This window comes from Artemia sp. Qi Xiang Cuo, chromosome 10 (genome assembly GCF_049724085.1).
Source record: "Artemia sp. Qi Xiang Cuo chromosome 10, ASM4972408v1, whole genome shotgun sequence".
Classification (NCBI taxonomy): domain Eukaryota; kingdom Metazoa; phylum Arthropoda; class Branchiopoda; order Anostraca; family Artemiidae; genus Artemia; species Artemia sp. Qi Xiang Cuo.
Window position 1 is genome coordinate 63,499,927 of NC_142803.1, and position 15,710 is coordinate 63,515,636.

Genomic DNA, 15,710 nt, shown 5'->3' on the forward strand with positions numbered 1-15,710 from the left:
CAGAGATAGGAACTTTTTGCATTTGATAGAGGTGATAGGATGGGTCCTGAGAAATGGTCGAAAGAGATTCAGCACGTGAATCTTCAACAGGTAAATAATTTGGGTTCATCAAATATCATAACTATACAGTTATATGGTGCATTGATCCATAACAATTATCGAGGGGGATATTTATGTACTTAAATCTTGTACTGGTCGATGGGGTTTTCAGGATTGATGTATTTATATAGTTCGATAATGCACTGGATACTTTGATTTATTAGATAGTGTTACCTGGTACATAATATGGCTTGTGATTGAGGAACGACGATCAAAAAGGTAACCGTAATTTTCATCCTAGCTTCGTTGCCAGTATTTTATGGTGAGTACTCTTCGTTGGTTGAGGGATGATGAAAATAGATGCTACTAGCTTGTACATGCACTAGACTACATATTGTAATGAATGTTTTCCGATAGTTCATTCCAATTCCTTTAATAAATATAACGAGGCAGAATCACACGTTCCTTAAAATGAGTAGTCATGATGCAAAGCAGGTAATACGATTGAGTACATTTATGGTGAATTTTACGCTACAAGACAATGTTAAAAAAATACACTAATTTTATTACACATATATTGATTTTAACAAAACGACATTATTATCAAGTTAGTCTCAAATATATAGAATTTCCATTGGGAAATCTAAAACATAGGAATTTCTTCTAAGTTGTTAAAGAATGACGACGATATAAGAGATTAATTCCTATAACTTTAAGTAAGTCCTTTTATTATGCTCCTTAGTATACGCTATTACACACACTTTATTTTAATTTCCTTTTAATTTCCGTAACTGCACGGTTTTACTGACACAACACTTACAATGAGGGAAATAGACATAGTAAGGACGAGTGGAGACCTCTATACCCACTTGTTTTCTAATGTCTTCCCTTTTTCTTGGCTTAGGCGTTTTCTTGGGGTTCTGGACTTAATTTTTGCATTTAAGTCGCTTCCTCGTGCTTTTCTTTTGGGTTTTGCCTTCTTAGTCTCAAAATTCTTCCATAACTAAAAGTCAGTAAGGTTCTCATAGTCAAGGAAATCACGAATACAAAACATACAGTCAGTAGTATGTTCCACCTGACATTGGTTGAGAATAATCCGTATCGATTATCCACATACGTTAATCTTTGGTCTTCATTTGTAAATAGGGGAATCTGGGAGGCTAATGCTTTTCTTACTTTTGTAAGCGGTAATGTTCTTTCATTATTTTCTATTTTGGACCATATTGAGGTTTTCATTTCCTCGCTTTCTATATTGGGAATAGTGTACGACAGGTTGATTGCCTTAAAATTGATTATTTTAGGACTTATTATATTTGTGCTCGTGGTTATTAATGGCGTTTGAAATGTCGACTCTTTAGTTATATGTTCACATCTTTGTTTCGTGGTTATTGTACCTACGCCTTGTAATAGCAATTCGGTCCTGTAACTCTGATCGATTCTTTCGGTATTATTGTAACAAGACAAAGTTCCAACAGTTTCTCTTGGAACAGAAAATAACCAAAGATCATTTCTAAGGTTTATGAATATTGGTTTTTTAGTACTTCCTATCAAGGCTTCGCATGAATCAGGTATTTCTTCCTGTTGTGTGTCTTTTAAAAATATGTCTAACATACAAGATCCAGATTCGACGTTATAAATAGGTACGTAACCTGGCATACTAGGTTTCTTGAATGATACACACTCTTTTAAGTCTCGTGGATTAGCTAGGGCATATTTTCTTCTATCTTGGTCAACAAGTAAATACTCTGCTTTAGGTGTGACAATCATAAAGGAATTTGTCTTCTTTATATTAGCAGGGAAGGTCGAAATTTTGTACAAGTCGTATATGGATTGTTGGTCTATCAAAGTAATCGTTACTACTGCGAATAATTTTTCATTTCTTTCCGTGATGTGGACTTTTAATTTGGTATAATAAAAAAATAACTTTGATACTTCTGGCTCTATGGGTAAATGTAATACAAACGTTAGGTGTGTTTTTATTTCATCTAAAATACTTTTTAGGTTAGAAGGGTCTACCAGGTCGTATGACAAGGTTCCTCCCGTGAGGGAAAACAAGGTGAATTCGAACTTACTAACATCTGTCATTAGATTTAATAGTGACATGGTAATTGTATCTAGTGTTACCATGGTAAGGCTCACGTCTGTCACCACGCGATCCACATCGTTCCTTAAATAATTCATTACGTTTACAGTTTGATAGTTTCTTAGGTATCTTTTCAACTTTGTCTCTCTGTTAATTTTCTATACTGGCTTGTATCTTCTGAACGTGTAATGTTAAGTTCATGGCATTATTCAACTTTTTTACATTTTCCCTAAGGATGTTTGAGTCTTCCTCCGTTGTCAAACCAAAAAGGTGGAAGGCGAGTTCTCCGATGATGTGAACTAGGCTTGTAGACCTACGGTATTTATTTCTTCGAAAGAATACTTCAAAAATCTTCGTGGTACTTTCTTTTATTTTTTGTATTTCCGTATTAAATAGTTCAAATAAGGCTTGTAGTCTCTGTCTGTATAATAATAAGAAGGCTTGATGAGATGATACTTTTGGGGTGTTTTTCTCATTTATATTAGGTAATGGTTAGATAACTTCTTTTTTTGGCTCGTCGACCACGGCTAGTCTAGCCCATGTACGTTTACCGTGTATGGTCCAATATTTCTTATGTACGTTATTATCTTCTTACTCTTTTTTATAGTTATTTTTCTTTTCTTCTGGCTTAAGCCCTTGTACTTTTATCGTTTGTATTTCGGTATGTCTTACCGATAATATTTTCGAGTAAGCAACACATGAATAAGTAAGCAAGCAACATGTAAATACACTGGTAACCTATTTTCATTATAAGCATTTTAATAAGATTATTTTTTATATTGCAACTAGAATTATTGGAAACTGCGCTTAGACAAAATAATTCTTATGTATGAGAATATTGAGGTAAATGTATGGTTTAACTTTGCGTAGAGCGAACGCTGTTTCATTAATATTGATTCACTTGATTCACTATTATTATTATTTTTTGCGAAGAAAAAATTTCGAAAACAGAGGTTATGGCGTGTTTTGTTTTTTTTGTTAGGTTTAGAGTTTAGAATCTTCTTTTAATCTTCTTGATATTATTTATATAGGCGTCTCTTTTTCTTTGGTGTGTTTTCATTCGTTTTAAAAATAACTTACTACTCAGGGATTTGTATTCCTCAGATTCAGGGTTGAATAAAGATTGTTTATAATGTTTAATTTCTGATAAAGGATGATGTATGCCTTCAAATTTGACAAATTGGGGATTTTTAGGTAGATTGTACCAAATTTTGGGGGCTCTGCATTTATTAAGGTGTAAAAGGTCTGTTTGAGTGGGTCCTTTAGAGTAGAAATATTTGATACTGAGGTTCTTTTGTAGACATCTTATTAACAATTGTAAACAACCAAGTTGTTTCACGCTTCTTCTTCTATATTTTGTTTTGAATTCCCCTCTAGCCGGACGATATTTGGGGGTATTCGCGAGTGCTAATCCATACTTATAAGTTTGTTGTGCATACCCTTTAAGATTGTAGGTTAAATCCCATTCTTTCGCATATATCTGATTTCCTTTTTCGTCAACCCCCAACATAGCTGCATAATATATAATATTTTCCTTCGCATTCGTTATTGTGATAAATTTATTATCGATTATCATTTTACGAATAGGCTTTGATTCCGTTGCCATGTTGAAATTGAATGTTCATAAAACGGTAGCCTATCAGTCCGATGTCATCTTCGGATGCGGAAAATGCATCTTTAAAATTCCATAATAATTCACCAGTTTTTTTTAGTTCAAAGTCAGCAATATGATTCATATTAAATTTGTTTACAAATTGCGATCTAAATAAAGGGTATTTGTTAATTGAGGTTTTAATGCCGTTTACTAGGTTTCTTTTGGAATTTTCCCACCTATCTAAATCATTCTCCGATATAACTTGGATTTGAACAAGACATGTTCCCTTTTTTATTGTAGTTGTATCATTTTGTGGTTATTAGTTACCCAAATAAAACCTTCTCCTTTGTGGTAAGATATAATCTGTTCTTCGCATAACAGATTTTCAGGAATTTCATTTGACGGGATCTTGAGCCATATTTCGGTTTTGCTATTCACTGGTTCAATCATCTGTGATATTCGAATTCTTTGCATCGTTTTGGGAGGGAATTTTGCTTTCCGTATTGCGAATCCATAATATTTTTCTTTATTTTCATTCTCTATTAAATTTAGACTGGCACTATCCTCCAATAACATTGGCTGCACATGAACTGCATTGGGGTTTACTGCTTTTTTCCATAATTCCACTATTTCCTTGATTTCATTCGACCTATATAGGCACATATCTCCTATTTAATGTTTGCAGATTCATTCCAATCATTATTTAAATATATTTCTCTTCTCTGATTTCTCCCAGAATAAGGAAACAAATTTCTGGTTATTTCATGTCCTCTTTGTGGCGAGAAGAGAGTTTCAGAAGATTGTGACATTATATCACCAGAAATTCTATTTACTGTTACACCCTCTTCACAACCTCTAATACAATTTCTTAAATTAGGGGAAGGGCTATTCGCCGGGTATACGAGCCTTTCGTTCGCTACGTCTAATAATACTTTATTCAACCTTAAAAAATTAGTGCCTATGATGGCTTCATATGGAAAATTGTTACCTATTATAAAGTTTGTCGGAAAAATTTTATTATCCCTTTTTACGTCTAGGTGAATTGAACCTCTTGTGTCCAATTTATGCCCTGTTACACTAGTTAAATTTGGAATATTCACATTTTTCCGTCACCTAATAAGCGGAGGTGCAACTTATTAAATACATATGAGTTTATGAAATTAACCGTTGCACCAGAGTCAATAAGGGCCTTAAAGTGAACAATTGCCAGGCAAAAATCATTAAATATAGGTAACTTATTACTATTACTAAAGGACGGTACTACTATTGGGGTGGACCTATAAAATATTCTGGGCCCCTTCTGGGTCCAATTTATTCTTCGGAGGTGCCTGACACGTTTCCCTGCGGATTTATTTAATACGTCGGTGTCTGTAATAGAGATTCAATTTGTCCATGGAATCTCTAGCTAATTGATTTCCATTAGTTTGCCGATTTTGCCATGTATTATTACGGTAATTTTGTTTTCTTCCGACAGAGCCGGGTGCTGGCGTCAACTGCAAATGCCGTTGGCTTGAAAAAATTACTTTTCCCATCGGCAAATTTTTGGGATTTCTATATACTATTCTTGCACCTTATTGGTTTTGACGAGTACTTGGGTTTTCGAATCAATAATTATTTTGTCTATTGGAGGTAGGGTTATAAAAATTCTTTTGGTACGCATTGTGAGGTACTGGTGTTTGCAATCATTCCTGCTTATAACCTTGTGCACCATTGGTGCTAAAATTTTGTTCTCCCGAACAAATGGTTGCCATAATTTTGCGTTTTACCGACGGCATTCCTTGGTGCCGTTATGTCTCTAATCCTAAAGCGGCACTCTTTCGCGATATGCCCAACACGATTACAAATATAGTATCTTATTATTGTAGGATTATTTTTATAACCAATTTGTTTGACGGGCTGAAAACGTACTGTTTTTGTCTAGTGGTTTTTTGTGTTCTATTTCTTTCTCACACTGGGGAATTTTCCTTTGAAAATAAATTTGGAGAAGCCTGACTTTCAAGTCAGGCTAGTCTTGCTGTCGATTTGCCTAGGCTATTTATTTTTGTTTTACTGTGATTTGCCACAATCGTATCAATTTCAATCATTCGTCACACCTCCTGAACCGCAAGTTCCAATGTCTGAATATTTTTGGATATTAATATTCTATGTAATTTTGGGGGAGACCCTTGCAAAAAGGCGTGTAGTATGATTTTTTCATACAATTCTCCTGAATCTTTTCCAAATTTTGCTTTTACTGAAATTCGTATATTGTTTAAATATTCTCTCATGTTTTGTGTGTGGTCAAAGCATACCGTTCCGTGTTTTAATTTATTTGTTGAACTAGTTTCAATAAATCTATCTTTGATTGCCGTTAACAATTTGTCTATTGTATTTTTTGGCAAATTGTCATCATCTCCTAGAGCATTTTCAATTTACTTTAGGAAGGTTAAGGCTTGCCCTCTTAATCTTAGGAGGAGCATACCCACTAACTTTTTTACCTCTTTTTTTGTTAGTTCTACAAATTGGGCCAATTGGATATTAAATTCGTCGACATCTGTTTTTCCATCATATTGCGGAATAGATTTTGTTATTTCTACATTTTTCGCGACCAACTTTTGCGCAATTAATAGTTTGCTTAATTCTTCTGACATTTTTGCGTTTAAAATATTCAAACCAACTTCACAAATATATACAATCAAAATAAACTTATTTTTTAACTTAACCTATTTGGGGGAGACTGTTATCTCCTATGAGATATTCTAAACGGGTTTCCTATTATAGCTTAGTGTTTATACACTATAAATTATACACTTTAAGTTTAATAGGCCTATACACTTTTTCTTATAAGTCTGTATATATCCAATGATTTAAATTTAAATTGAGAAGTTTGTAGCATAACTAGTTCGCATGTTTTCCTCCAAGTTTTCCGACCAGAAAATAACACTTTAAATCTTTTCGTTTTTTAAGATGTATAGTTTGGCCTGCTATTTGTAAGCTGGAGAAAAATTTTCAGCAATTTTTAACAACACACACCCTGTTACAAATCTGGACACAAATACTAGCGTTTAATTTTTTTCATACCTCCTCTAGTTGACCTGAAATGGAAAACGTGATACCATTCTTTCTTTGATAGATTGGATACAGCTTCAGGTTCTTTTATTTACAATCTAAATACAACTACAATATGATGTATACCCGGCTGAGAGTTTAGCTCGTATTACCACTCAACTGATAACAAATAAAAACAACAAAACATAATATTTAACTGCATTTGTACATATTCACACTCTTTTATAAATAGATAAAAAAGAAAGAAAAATTTATGACTTACCAAGCATCACACCAAGCCAGCAGCCAAATGGAGAACAAACTAAAACAAAACACCAAAAATAATGAAGTGAAGCCTTTGGGAAACTTTACCAATAGAATACGTCAGCGGGAAGACCATAGCTGAATAAAAAAATTAAATTAAAAAGATCAAAGGGTTAGTAAAAGAGTTTTTAAATGACCCCGCAGTGTACCAACAGAAAGACCAATATTAAGACCCGACCCATGCACATTCTAAAGTTTGGTTATGTAGTGCCTGAGTGAGAACCTCGATCTCTCAGTGCACGCTCGGGGTTCAACATACTTAGAAGATCTCCTCGTTCCATAATCGTGCCCACATTGGTTAAATAGATCCATAGCATAGAAAATTTTCGGAAAAATACTTTAATAGCATAGAAAAATACTTAACAAAAAACATCAATCCATGAAAAGATAATAATTCCACTGGTAATATATTAAGGAAAGAATATATACTTTTATTTGGTGATTTTGATGTTAGGGATATTGGGGAGGGGATGAAATTTTCAGGATACGCAGTGCTTTTTTTTCCTGCCTTTGAAGTGGTTTTATATGAGTTTTAAATGCATTCAGGAAGATCAGGGGACAATAACTCAGGAATATCAGTAGGTCCAGGTATACCATAATTTTCCAGTTTATGAAGCAAAAATACATGACAAATAGTATCGAACACTTTTTTTATATCTATAAATATAGTAGACGGAATTTCTTTTTAATCACAAGTGTCGTGCATAAACTCTGTGAGCGTCAGAGTCGCATGTTCAGAACTATGACCTTTCCTAAACCCAAACTGAAGGTCATTAAAACAACCCGTCTTATCTAAAAACTTCACTATGTGGTTGTAAACCCATCGTTCAATTACTTTTGCGATTGAAGATAGGATCAAGATTGGCCTGTAGTTTGTTGGATTTTCACGTCATCACCCTTATGCAGGGCTAAAACACGTGCAGAATTTAAGCAAGCTGGGAAACGTCCACTTGAACAACATAAGTTGATAACATGAAACAAAAATTCTGTAACATCAGGCATTATCCGTTTTAATAGACTTGCCGACGAGCCATCCGTACCTTCCGACGACCCCTTCTTCAGTTGATGTATAACTTTCAGTAATTCGTCTGCTGACACCGGCGTTGGGAAAAGAGAGCAGTCCGATTGAGGCGACATGTAAGTACAATAGGCTGAATCGGGTAAACTTCGAGTTGGTGCCTCAAGCGATGTCACGTGACCAATATTTGCGAAGTGCTCATTTAGGACACCAACAACATTTCGCTTTCCTTTAACAATTTTCTTGTCCTTTGGTTTAATATCTCTTCCAGAAGGTTTTTCATTTTCTTTTTCCCAAGGCATTCACTAATAATCAAGCAAGTCTTATTTGGGGACCCTTCAGCATTTTGAAATTCATGAAGATAGTATGACCGCTTCGCTTGTCGCAGTATTTTTTTCAGTCAATTTCTGTACTGCCGAAATTTGGCCTGATTTTCATTTGTAGGATCTACCAAGAATTTCCTGAAGAGGTTATTTTTGTTATGGATAGAGGACAGAACAGCAGCTGTGATCCATGGTTTCTTTGGTTTAATATAACACTTAGCTGGCCGGCTTGATAAAGGACATGCCTTATTAAGTGCTATTTCAAACTGGTTGATGAAAAATCCAGTAGCTTTGTCTGCGTCGTCACATTCTAAGCAGGGAGACCGGTCGACTTGGGACAGCAAACTTTTCAGTTTATCAATCGAAGCAGCATCCAGGCTTCTTGGCCTCAATGAAGAGGCTTTAGGGGAGGGATCCGTTTGAAGGTCGCACAGGATCATAAAATGGTCAGAAATATCATCAACTATAACGCTACAACCCAGTGTCTTAAAATTTGTGAAAATGCTGTCATTTAACGACGCTGATGACTCCGTGATTCTTGTCGGGATCCGGCATGTTGGAAGCATACCTGCGGACATACAAATCGTTATAAAGTCAACAGCAATATTATTCAAAAGCATTGAATTCACATTCCTATGTACATTACTACTATCAATATTAAAATCACCCAACATCATTAACTTACACTTCCTTTGGGTTATCAGCGAGCTAAGTTAATCGAACTTTTCTACAAAGTGTTTAGCAGCCGAACTCTGCGGCCTATATAGGGTGCAACATAATGCTTTCGAAGGACTTAAATCTAGCTCAATGGCAAAAAATTCAAATGAATATTCTTCATAAAGGTAATCATAATCATTCACTTCTCTTGCAGGTATACTATAATTTACAAAAACAGCCAACCCTCCTCTTTGTCTACCTATTCCATTTTTGAATAACGACTTGTACCCTTTTATATGAGCTAATTCAGAAGATTGCTCATTTAAAAATGTTTGACATGCACCAAAAACATCAATCTTATGGTCAGGAGGCACTAGTGAAATGTTTTCTAAACTACTCATAAGTCCACAACAATTTCGAAATGCTGTCCTCAGACACTTCTTTGTTTTTTTACTCATAATCATTCCTAGAGAAAGGTATTTGTTCGTGGGTAAATTATTAATAAAATAATCATAAGTGTTTTCATCCTCTCTATCAATGCATGAAAGAATCTGTAATAAATTCAAGGGTCTCCCCTCCAACTCACTCAACCTATTGCGAGTTTCACCACAGCTACCACCATTTAAATTAGAAAAAAATTACTCAGCCGCATGCTCCACTTGGCGGTGGGCCGGGATGACGCAGCGGAAAAAAGTAAAACCTTTTTGAATTTTCAAACGCTGACACTGCGGCAGTGCGTTCTTGTAGAATTTCTGCAACAAAAGATATACGGCAAGAAAATTGAACCAATTTTAATGAATTTAGGCCTAGGAGCTCAGAGGTAGATGAGTAGGGATTTGGAAATTAGCAAAAAATACGGAAAAAAGAAAGCACATAGGAACGAAAAGAACAAAAAGAAAGGAAACAAAAATACAGAAGAACACAGACAACGAGATAAATGCACTTCTTTTTAAGTAGGACACTTTACTTATAGATCTTCACATTCCTAAGCAGCATAGACTATATACTGAATCAAATAACATAATCAATCTGAAAAATCATTACATAGATATATATATATATATATATATACAACCAATATTAGCATTCGTCTTTTGTTACCAATGGGCCAGTAATATCGTTTTTAGTTTGCAGCAATAGTCTGGCCTGGATTGTTTCACTCGCGTGAACTTGGATATTTACTGAGCTTTCAGATCACGTGCGTTGGCCGAAAGCTCATTGCGTAGGGCACTTAGTGAAGGATGCAAACTAGTATACATTCTCACACCGCTTCCTTTAAGTTTGCCTACATTGCCCAATAGCGTTTGCAAGTTCAAATTGTTCGTGCTACGTTAATGGGACTAACAATTTTTATGCAGTACACTTTTTAAGAGGAATATCTTTTTCAATTTCTAATTTCTCTTTGAATAAAGTCTCAATGTCTAAAGTCTCTTTTGGCCGGCCGTAAATAATTAAATTCAGCTAACGATGCTTATCTTCTAGTTCAAGCAACATTTTTTCGAGTTTAACACGCTCAGCTTGATGACTCTTAATAGAAAATCGTAGTTCAACTATTTCAGCATCTTCATCTGCTAAGCTTACCCTAATTGTCTGCATGTCGGACATAACTGTATCGAGCTTGGGAGACACTCCAGCCTGGTGCACTTTGATCGAAGATTGATCATTAGAAATTGAAATTAGGCATTCCTTCAAGTCCTTAATTGTTTTTTCACACGATGATTGGGTTACCGCCATTGTTGAGTAGTTTTGCTATAATAGCCGCTCAGGAAAAAATTTAGCTTAGAAAAACATGAAACGAAGACTTACGCGCAAGGGGGCAATATTAAGCCCCCCACTTTTCCAAAAAAAATGCAGCTGTAATTTAACTTCAATTGCCAATATTCCTTAAGCTCGTAGTCAGCATGCCAGCAAACCAGTCAAACAAGGTAACTTGGCAAGCAGAAGCTCTTAATTAGCTAATATCGAAAACTAGGTCTAGTTCAAAGCAAACTAGATTTCAATTTATAATTCTCTTAGGTGTTCTCTCCTTTAACTTTGATTCAATACACTTACACTCTTTTGATTTGGTTAAATTTTAAGAGCAGAAGCAGCCCCGAATGTTTGAACATAATACCCTCAGTCGTTCTTGGGATACTGCCGAAATACCTTATTGGGAATTAGCATTAACACAGTGCATTTTGATTTAATCATAGGGCAACATTTAGCTTTTAAACATAAAGTCAAATGGGAGGGCGGGCGTGGGAGGGGGATTAGTTTACCTCCGATCACTTTCGACTATTAAAAAGGGCATAAGCCCTTTCTATTTTCAATCAAATGAGCCCTTTTTAAAGTTCTTACGACAACCTCTTCGATACAAAGTGCCCTGGTATAAACAAAAACAACATCAAAAATAATACATTATGCCCACTTCGATCTTTATTATAAAAATGTCAAGCATTCCAATTACTTTCGACTATTAAATAGGGCACTAGGCCTTTCGATTTCCAATCGAATAAGCCCTTTTGAAGTTTCTACGACAACACTTTCAATAAAAACCTTATATGCCCCCAGGGGATATCTTACAACCCTCAACCTGAGGCTGGCGGGGAGGGAGGGGGTTGTCATCCTCAAAGATCTAATTTCCAGAACTTTTTACTACATTGAACAAAATGGTTATCTAAAATTTTTGATTGGATGTGTTTGGAGGGATGATGAGCGCGAGAAGGTGATTAGTTACCCTTACATCACTTTCAACAATTAAAAAGGGCACTAGCCCTCACAATTTCTTATTGAATGAGCCCCTTCTAAAGTTTTTACGACAACTCTATAATTAAAAACCTTACATGCCCCCAGAGCATAAGTTACAACCTTTGCCCTGGGGACTCTGAGGGGTAATTCATCCCTAAATACATAATTTCCAGAACTTTCAACTGTGTTGAACAAAATGGCTATCTCTAAACTTTGATTGAATGTGTTTGGGGAAATGGTGGGCGTGAGAGGAAGGTTAATTTTTCTCCACTCACTTTCGACTATTAAAAAGGGTAATTTCAATTTCCATTCAAATGAGCCCCTTTAGAAATTTCTACAACAACTTTCTATATAAACCTTATATGCCCCCAGGGCAACAACTTTACGCTGAGGGCAATGATGGGGTTATCATCCTAAATGACCTAATATCCAGAACTTTCGATTACGTTAAAAAAAATGGATATCTCAAAAATTTTGATTGGATATGTGTGGGGAAATGGTGGGCGTGAAAGGGGGGTTAGAAGCCCTTCAATCACTTTTTACTATTAAAATAGTACTAGCCCTTTCACTTTTCAATTGAATGAGCCCTTTTTGATGTTTTTACAACATCGCTTTCTATAAAAACCTTACACGCTCCCAGGGCATACCTTACAACCCTTGCCCTGAGGATTGTTGGGGGGGATGGGTTGTCATCCTTAAAGACCTAATTTCCAGAACTTTCAACTACGTTAAACAAAATGGCTATCTAAAAATTTTGATTTGATGTGTCTGGGAAAATGGTGGGTGTGGGAGGGGCGTTAGTCTTTTTCCAATCAATTTCAACTATCGAAAACGACACTAGCCCTTTCAATTTTCAATCAAATAAGCCCTTTTGAAGTTTCTACGACAACACTTTCAATAAAAACCTTACATGCCCCAGGGGATATCTTACAACCCTCACCCTGAGGCTGGCGGGGGGGGGGGGGGTTCATCCTCAAAGACCTAATTTCCAGAACTTTCTACTACGTTGAAAAAAATGGCTATCTAAAAATTGTTATTGGATGTGTTTGGAGGGATGGTGAGCGTGAGAGGGTGGTTAGTTACCCTTCCATCACTTTCAACAATTAAAAAGGGCACTAGCCCTCTCAATTTCCTATTGAATGAGCACCTTCTAAAGTTTTTACAACAACTCTATAATTAAAAACCGTATATGCCCCCAGAGCTTAACTTACAACCTTTGCCCTGGGGACTCTGGGGGGTTATTCATCCCTAAATACATAATTTCCAGAACTTTCAACTATGTTGAGCAAAATGGCTATCTCTAAACTTTGATTGAATGTGTTTGGGAAAATGGTGGGCGTGAGAGGAAGGTTAATTACTCTCTACTCACTTTCGACTATTAAAATGGGCAATTTAAATTTCTAATCAAATGAGCCCCTTTTGAAATTTCTACAACAACTTTCTATATAGACCTTATATGCCCCCAGGGCAAAAACCTTAAACTGAGGGCTCTGATGGGGCTATCATCCTAAATGACCTAATTTCCAGAACTTTCGACTACGTTAAAAATAATGCATATCTCAAAAATTTTGATTAGATATGTTTTGGGAAATGGTGGGCGTGAAAGGGGGGTTAGTAGCCCTTCAATAACTTTTGACTATTAAAATGGTACTAGCCCTTTCAATTTTCAATTGAATAAACCCTTTTTGATGTTTTTACAACATCGCTTTCTATAAAAACCTTACATACTCCCAAGGCATACTTTACAACTCTTGCCCTGTGGATTGTTGGGGGGATGGGATGTCATCCTTAAAGACCTAATTTCCATAACTTTTATATACGGTGAATAAAATGGCTATCTAAAAATTTCGATTGGATGTATTTTGGGAAAAGGTGGGCGTGAGAGGGGAGTCAGTTGCCCTGAAATAACTTTCGACTATTAAAAAGGGCTCTAGCTCTTTGATTTTCCCATCGAATGAGAACTTTTTCAAGTTTCTATGACGAAGATTTCAATAAAAACCTTATATGCCCCCAGGGCGTAACTTATAACCCTTGTCCTGAAGACTGTAGGGGGAGTGTCCTGCCCCTACAAAGTGAATTTTGGAATTTTTTTTGTAGAAATGTATGACATGGAATAATTTTGTAGTGTTGTGTCACTGTTTTATCGTCGGTGTTACATTCTGTTGATGTTTCAAAGTACATTTTCGAATTATTTCGTTGAAAAGTATGACTTGGAGTATTTTTTAAGTGTTGTGTCGTGGTTTATCTTGTCAGAGTTACATTCTGTTGATGTTTCAAAGCGTATTTTGGAACTTTTCCGTTGAAATATAAGACATTGAATATTTTTGTAATATTGTGTCATGTTTTTTTTCATCTGTGTTACATTCTGTTGATGTCTCAAAGTGCATTTGGAATTTTTCGTTGAAATGTATGACATGGAATATTTTTGTAGTGTTGTGTCTTGGTTTATCTTGTCAGTGTTACATTCTGTAGATGTTTCAAAGTGAATTTTGTTGAAACGTATGACATGGAGCATTTTCGCAGTTCTTAATCGTGGTTAATCTAGTCAGGGTTACATTCTGTTGATGATTTAAAGTGCATTTGGAATTTTTGTGTTAAAACATAGGACATGGAATATTTTTGTAGCGTTGTTTCATGGTTTATCTTGTCAGTATTACATTCTGTTAATGTTTTAAACTGCATTTTGGAATTTTTTTCCTTGAATATATGACGTGGAATATTTATGTAGTTTTGTGTCACGGTTTTTCTTGTCAGTTTTACATTCTCTTGATGTTTCAAAGTGCTTTTTGGAATTTTTTCGTTGAAATATATGACATGGAATATTTGTGTAGTCTTGTGTCGTGGTTTATCTAGTCAGTGTTACATTTTGTTATTGCTTCAAAGTGCATTTTTCAATTTTTTTCCATGGAACATATGACAAGGAATGTTTTCATAGTCCTGTGTTGTGGTTTATCTTGCCAGTGTTACGTTCTTTGTATGTTCTAAATTGCACTGAGGAATTTTTGCCCTGTAAAAATTTGAAATGGAATATTTTTATTGTGTTGTGTCGTGGTTTAACTTGTCAATGTTTGTGCCCCGAGGGTTGTGTCTTCCTCACAAACATATTTTCTATCTGGAAATCAACTATGCTGAACAAAATGGGTATTTCAAAATTTCGATTCGATGTATTTGGAGGATTGATGGGCGTGGGGTGGGGGTGTAGTTGCCCTTCAATCACTTTCGACATTCTGTTGAGGTTTCAAAGTCTATTTTTGAATTTTTTGTTGAAAAGTATGACATGAAATATTTTTGTAGTTTTGTGCCGTAGTTTATTTTGTCAGTGTTTCATTCTGTTGATGTTTCCAAGTGAATTTTGGAATTTTTTATTTGTACGTTTGCTACTTTTGATATGTTCGTTTTATATTTGCTACCAGGTAAGCTGTGCTATAACATTCAAAAATCATGTGTTGTAATGTCTCAGACACTTCTAAACTAAAGCTACAGTGTGAATGGTCCCTTTTATTCCATTCATATTCTTCCTTTCTTAAAATGAGAAAATTAGTCTATTTCTGGAATAAAGAAAATTAGTTTCCCAAAATGGTAAAATAAGAATATGAGGTAAGAATCATTTTTAGGGATTTTATGTCGGCTTTTGTCACAAAGAGTGAAAGACCTGGCTTTGATAAAAACCAATGTATTCACAATAGAATTTGCCATTATATCAGCAATTTTACTATAGTGTGTACCCCGATAACTTGGAAAGTGTTGAAACTGGATCATCATATTTCTCCGTTGAAGGTCAAATAGAAGACTGCGAAGGTAGTACACATTCAAGTCAGGTGCTGATTTGTGCTCTTTAGAAATCATCAGTAAAACTGACTTTGAGTCTGAAAAGACGACATATTTTTTGATAGTCGTGGTTTTGCTTTAACTATTTTA

At 35.3% G+C, this 15,710-nt stretch overlaps 1 protein-coding gene across 2 annotated transcripts in view; it reads left to right on the top strand.

The window, feature by feature from the left end:
* LOC148948018 (uncharacterized) overlaps positions 1-15,710 on the top strand; it is a 527,253-nt gene that overhangs the window by 54,269 nt on the left and 457,274 nt on the right. The window lies entirely within an intron of this gene.